General features: G+C 43.7%; 1 long non-coding RNA gene across 1 annotated transcript; it reads left to right on the forward strand.

The window, feature by feature from the left end:
* Positions 1 to 5,354: 5,354 nt before the first annotated feature.
* Positions 5,355 to 6,342, forward strand: LOC108363645 (uncharacterized). Its single transcript, XR_001847641.1, has 3 exons — positions 5,355 to 5,488; positions 5,570 to 5,756; positions 5,812 to 6,342. It is a non-coding gene; the product is annotated as an uncharacterized LOC108363645 (long non-coding RNA).
* The last annotated feature ends 386 nt before the right edge of the window (positions 6,343 to 6,728 follow it).

A 6,728-nucleotide genomic window follows, 5' to 3' on the forward strand; every position in this document is an offset into this window, starting at 1 on the left:
GCATGGTTCTGGCAAATGTTTTAAATGTGGAAAGTCAGGCCACTTCGCCCGCGATTGCAGCGCAAGTTCCAATGGTCACAACAATTCAGCAGGACGCAAACGCAGGGCTGAAGGAGACGAAACCAACTCCAATCAGTCGTCAAACTAAAACGAGCCAGCAGCAAGGGGCGCGCGCTGGCTCCCGCAATTGAATGCCCCATAATCTCCGTCTCGCGAATTGGCTGAAAAGCGAGCAACGTTACTGTTGGTGGATATGTGGACGGACATGAGCGAGTACTAACTGTGGATACGGGCGCATCACATTCCATCATTCGATCTGATTTGGTCACTAAAGAGGTAAGGCCATTACCTGGAGCAAGGTTGAGGACAGCAACTGGTGAGGACACCCAAGTTGTAGGGGAGGTAACATGCAAAGTCGCAATAGGGAATGTGACGGTGTTACACAAGTTCATAGTCGCGGCGATTATGGATGAAGTCATCATTGGATTAGACTTCATGCTTGATCAAGGTATGAAGATCAACATGAAGAACAGGATTATGACGTATAACAACATGGAAGTGCCCCTTCGGTTTGGGTATGATGGTCCATACAGCAGCAAGCGAGTGATCCTAGAGGAAAGCGAGCAGATTCCACCGAAGTCAGAAGCAGTTGTGTGGGCAAAGATTGATGGAGATTGTGGGACAAACAAATTGTGGGTTGTTGAAGCAACACAAAATTCTACACCGGACGTACTTATTGGTAAAACCTTGGCTAAGACGCAAAAGGATGGACGCATCCCAGTTCGAGTGCTCACTGAGTTCAAGTCACCAGTCAAACTCCGAAGAGGAACTGTACTGGGGCAATGTCGAGAGGTAGAGGCAATCTTCAACTGCGAAAAGTTACCTGAAAGCGATTCCATTGGCGAGAATGACATTGCGGAAGACATTAATGCATGGACGGAAGGGTTGGAAGAAAAATACCAGCACAAGGCTAAGGAACTTCTCCGAAGATACTGCAACATATTCGACAAGGATGGCGACAAACCAGGCAGGACTAACGTTGTGAAACATCGCATTGATACTGGCGATGCAAGGCCAATCCGTCAAGCTCCTCGGAGTGTTCCACTTGCCAAACGTGAAACTGTTAGCCAAATAATAAACGAAATGAGCGAGAGTGGTGTGATTGAACCATCAGCGAGTCCATGGAGTTCGCCGGTAGTACTTCTGAAGAAGAAGGATGGTCAAATGCGGTTCTGCGTAGACTACCGGAAACTAAACGATGTGACGAAAAAGGACAGCTATCCTCTTCCCAGGATCGATGACATTCTGGACTCGTTGACTGGAACAAAGTGGTTCTCAACACTCGACCTTAAGAGCGGTTATTGGCAAGTGGAGGTAAGTGACGAGGATAAGGAGAAGACAGCTTTCAGCGTTGGAGACGGTCTGTGGCAATTCACGGTGATGCCCTTTGGATTATGCAACGCTCCTGCCACTTTTGAACGACTTATGGACCATGTGCTCAAAGGACTGCATTGGAAAACATGTTTCGTGTATCTAGACGACATTATCGTATTGGGTAAAAGCTTTGAGGAACACCTGAACAATTTGGAAGAAGTTTTCCAGAGGATAGCTGGCGCTGGTCTGAAGCTAAGTCCTAAAAAGTGCTCACTGTTCAGGAAGGAGGTGAACTACTTTGGGCACAAGGTGACAACGGAGGGCATCTGTACTGCGAAGGAAAAGATAGAAGCAGTAAAGGATTGGCCAAGGCCTAGGAACCTGCACGAACTACGAAGTTTTCTTGGGCTATGCACCTACTACCGCCGATTTGTTCCGAATTTCGCCAGCGTTGCTAAAAGCCTCCACGAGCTCACTAGGAAAAATAGAGCCTTCGAGTGGAACAAGGAGCAGGAGGAGGCTTTCCAGACTCTGAAGGAACGACTATGTACTGCACCTATGCTAGCGTATCCCGTTCCAGGTGCAACGTTTATTTTGGATACGGATGCTAGTGGTTATGCCATAGGAGGCGTACTGTCGCAGTTAATTGATGGGCAGGAGAAGGTAGTTGCCTACTATAGCCGGTCGATTGGAAAACCAGAGAGGAACTACTGCGTAACTCGGAGAGAACTACTAGCGTTGGTGGACTGCGTCAAACATTTCCACAAGTACCTCTATGGGCAACGTTTCCGAGTTCGAACGGACCATGCAGCGCTGAAGTGGCTACTACAGTTTAAGAATCCAGAAGGACAGCTAGCTCGATGGATTGAGAGACTGCAAAGTTATGACTTCGCTATTGAACACCGCAAGGGAAGTGTCCACGGTAATGCTGATGCCATGTCCCGCCGACCATGTAGCCTGGAATGTAAACACTGCTCAAAAGCTGAGGGAAAAGAGGACATTATAGACGTCCGCCTAACGACAATAACACCAGCGGAAGAGTGGAAGGAAGAACAGCTACGAAAGTGTCAGCAGGAAGATCCAGATCTAGAGCTTTTGATGCATGGACTGGAGGTGGACAGGAGGCCAACTAAGGAGCAAATGGCAGCGGAAAGCCCCATCGCAAAGGCGTACTGGGCACAATGGAACAGCCTAAAATTAATATCTGGCTGTTTGCATAGGGTATGGGAAAGCGAAGATGGCCAGTGCTCCCGCAACCTGATAGTAGTTCCAAGGGTAAGAATTCCGGATGTCCATGCATGCATGGTGGAATGGTTCAACCGAACCCTGGAAGAGCATTTGCGGAAGGTCGTGGACAAGAATCAAAAAGATTGGGATGTCCGCATACCCTTGTTCCTGATGGGGTACCGGTCAGCAGTGCATGAAACAACGGGTAAAACTCCTGCAAGGGTAATATTCGGCAGTGAGCTCCGTTTGCCTAGTGATCTGAAGTTTGGGGTGACTGGTGATGCTAGAAGGATTGGAAAAGAGACGTCAAACATCCTGGAAGAGGAGCTGAGAGAGATACATGCTCTTGTGAGACAGCGCACACAAATTATGAGTGACAAGATGAAAGCCAGGTATGATAAGGCGATGAATTCCGAGGGTTTCCAGGAAGGAGATTTGGTGTTGCTGTACAATCCACAACGAAAGAAAGGTTTGTCCCCAAAACTACAATGCAACTGGGAAGGTCCGTATAAGGTCGTAAAACGGCTAAATGACGTAGTGTATCGGATCCAGACCGTCGGGAGACCAAGAAACAAGATGAAGGTGGTCCACTTGGAAAGGCTTGCAGCGTTTGGAACCGCAAGTGTGTCTGATCGGGACGATCAGACTTAGGTGGAGGGCAGTGTGGCGAACACTGCGGCAACACAAAGCGAACAACGAGAAATAGGCAGAATGTTCGAAGAATGACGTAGAATGTTCCACAAAGAGAAACGTCAAGTTGGATGAACACTGCGAACAGCGAGAGAAAAAGAATGAGCGATAAACTTCAGAATGTTCTAGAGTTGCCATAAGTGCCAACGCAGGTATATAAGGGCGCCGCCACCACGAGGTGAGTTAGTTACAAGTCAGCAAGCTACAAGTAAAGTGAGCGGAGAATTGAGTGGCGAATAAGCAAGCTATAAGTTTAATTGTGTTAATAAGTAGTAAAGCGTTGTTATTGCTTTAACAAGTATTGTAAAGTGTTTTTTACTGTATTAGCAAGTATTGAAAATTGTTTGTTGTACAATAAAGTTAATTGTACTACAATTTGGTCATCGTTAGCATTTATTTAACAATCCAGCGATACGAGCCCGAGTATATTTGGGAAATCCCTCAAGGCCCGTCCACATAAAACTTTGGCGTTGCGTTGGCGTTGGCGTCGCTTCAACAGCTGACTATGAATACATGAATTCAAGTGCAGCCGTCCACATAGCCAAAATTCGGCAACGCTCACGCCAACACAAAGCAAAAAGATGGCCAACTCTCATCTTTTCGCGTGCGTTGCTCGTCAGCTGTTGCAAATAAATAAAATTGTGTGAAATATTTTCCCTTTTTAATCAAGTGCAGGCCAGAAATATCGTTTTTAATGCAATTATTGATATTAAATATTAATTTATCTGTCGTTAGTATGTTAATTTAGTCGCCCAAGCATTCGCTGCCAAGCGTTCATTGTAGCAAGCATTCTTTTAACGTGCGTTCTGTCAAACCAACGCCAACGCCAAAGCCAACGCGAAAGTTCTATGTGGACCGGCCTTCAAGGTTTCGAGGATAAGCTCGTCGGCGATTTAAAGCATCCGTTGTTGGTTACCCCAGCAACCGAGGCAATCGGAGATCGTCGTGTCACACGTACTTGTTGTTGTTGTTGTTGTAGCAGCATACAAATTCCCCAAAGACTTTTTGGGGCTCGTGTTGATGGAAAATCAAAAATTTTTGATTTTCCATCAACGCGACCGCTTGACAAGCGGTCTGTTTGATAGTGGCGCAAAGCGTTGACAAGCATTAGTGTGTTAGTTTGTTGTGATATGTAAAATGAGCAAATTATTATTATTATTATTATTATTATTATTATTATTGGAAATGGTGTTGACGCTTTATGCTTGAGTGTCGCCGGGCAAGCTTCAAGCACCCGACATTCAACCCGACACTCACACATGTACTCGTTGCTGGGGTAACCAACAACGGATGCTTGAAATCGCCGACGAGCTATAATCGTAACATTAATATCGTGAATGTATTAATGAGTTTAAAAGTGGCGTTTACACGCTCACACACGTATCTACGAATTGCCAACAGCTTGAAAACAATTTTCCTTTCAATCGATCACAGTTTACGGATGTAAGTTTGTTCGCAGAATATTATGTGTTTAGGTAAATATGGAAAAAGCAAAGCAAAAATCGTAAGCGTAGCAAATCATACGAGTGAGAAATTTGAAAGCCATTCCCCGAACGAGTAAATACAAGATTACACAGTAATTATGGTGACCTTTTCCCGCCACCCGGTAATAGTAGAGTGTAATGCTATAACTTGTACCACAAATGTTTTGAAATGTATTTTCAAGTTTTCACCGTTTACCCCGTCCAAACTGCACGTATGTACTTTCGTAATTTCCCATTCCATCGATTCTTATATCTTTGGTCTCTGCTCGCGAACAACAGATGGCGCCGTTGCTAGCTAGAGGTGTACGCCCTTGTCAAAAGAACCGGTTCTCTTTTTATCTTTTATAAATCTTTTCAGAGTTAGGCTGTGTGCCAACCGGTAACTTTTTCTCCGTGATGAGACGGGGTGGAAAAATTTACTATGGTGCACAAATAAATTAAGCCCTTATAAATAAAAAATTCTTCCGAAAATTAAAAAATTATTAGATGGGTTTTTATTTATTTTACTGAAACAATAAAATTATTAAACCCGAAACGGACGCATTTCCATTAATTAACCAAATAGCAAAATGAAACAACCCGGGATTCGAGTTTTGTTGCACATCTCTATCACTCGCATTGACAGCTCCTCTCTAATCACCTGCAACCAACTTTGCAATATCCACAATGAATAAAATGTTATTAAGGAAAATAAAGCTTCCACGAGGCGAACAGTAAGTTGTGTAAATTTGTGGTTGATATAATTTAGTGCCTTGCTTGAATTAGTTCAGCTCAATGTTTTATTTATATTTCAGATTTTTCTGGCTTAGGCGGTCGGCTGAACTTCAAATAAATTTTGCCCCGATGAAGATGATAAAGTGGATGGCGACCATTGAAGCCAGAGTTCTTAAATTCACTTGGCGGATTGCGAGGACGGCTCCTTCCAACCGAACATTCTTTGGACGTTTGGCCATTTGGCTTTATTGCGCGTTCAAAGAGAAGGTTGTAATATAATAATTTCAATAAGTCAATAAGTCTAATTTTCTTTCATACCTAGGGGATTTCGAATTCGCTCAAATGTTGAACGGTACAGAACAAAGCAACGGTGTTGAATGAAGCATCCACTAGGTATTATCGCAACGCAGCAGCAAGTACTAGTACCTACGCGGTTTTATAACAAAGCTTTAGCGCATTTATTAAACAACAAATTAGTTGTACACAATTCGAACGCTAAATAAAATCAATGCGAAATGCCAACCGGACACATGCCCCAAATCGGTATTGGGGTGGGGTTTAGTACCGCTCACAACTATTTCGGGCTATTCCGTCCAAATGGGTGGTCCGATCCGAAAAAAATTTCTCACACTTGTAGTCAAGCGTCCACGCAATATTTTAACACTCACTTTTGTAAATTTTGGTTACTAATTTATTTACAAATTGGGTTTGAAATATGCCTTTTTTTGTAAAGTTCGGAAATTAGCGTACATTTATCAATCCTATTCTGCTTAAATTAGCCACTTCACCAATATATTTTTGTATTCCCCTTCACTTTACACTTTACTTGATTTGTTATAACTTGCTTTACGACTTTAATATTAACCAATTCATCACAGCCTTCGGCCGCACTTAGGGATTATAACCCTCAGGCAGTAGAATTCTCCTTTCTGTGTTGCCAAAGAAGGGGGGCTGAACACCTTTTGCAGAGAACACCTTTCTGCGTAGGCGGCCTTCGGCCGCACTTAGGGATTATAACCCTCAGGCAGTAGAATTCCCCTTTCTGTTTTGCGAAGAAAAGGAGCTGAACACCTTTTGCAGAGAACACCTTTGTATATTTTTAATGCTTACTGGGTTATATCCTATCTTCTTTTGTCTCTCATTCTTTTGCATATTTTGGAGTTTGACAGCTGAACTCCGCCATTTAATTTGCATATGCAACCAAAGTCAGACGCGTGATTTTGAAGGTGTTTTTATTTA

This window comes from Rhagoletis zephyria, unplaced genomic scaffold (genome assembly GCF_001687245.7).
Source record: "Rhagoletis zephyria isolate East Lansing unplaced genomic scaffold, Rhagoletis_zephyria_1.1 Rzeph_scaffold_01324, whole genome shotgun sequence".
Lineage (NCBI taxonomy): Eukaryota > Metazoa > Arthropoda > Insecta > Diptera > Tephritidae > Rhagoletis > Rhagoletis zephyria.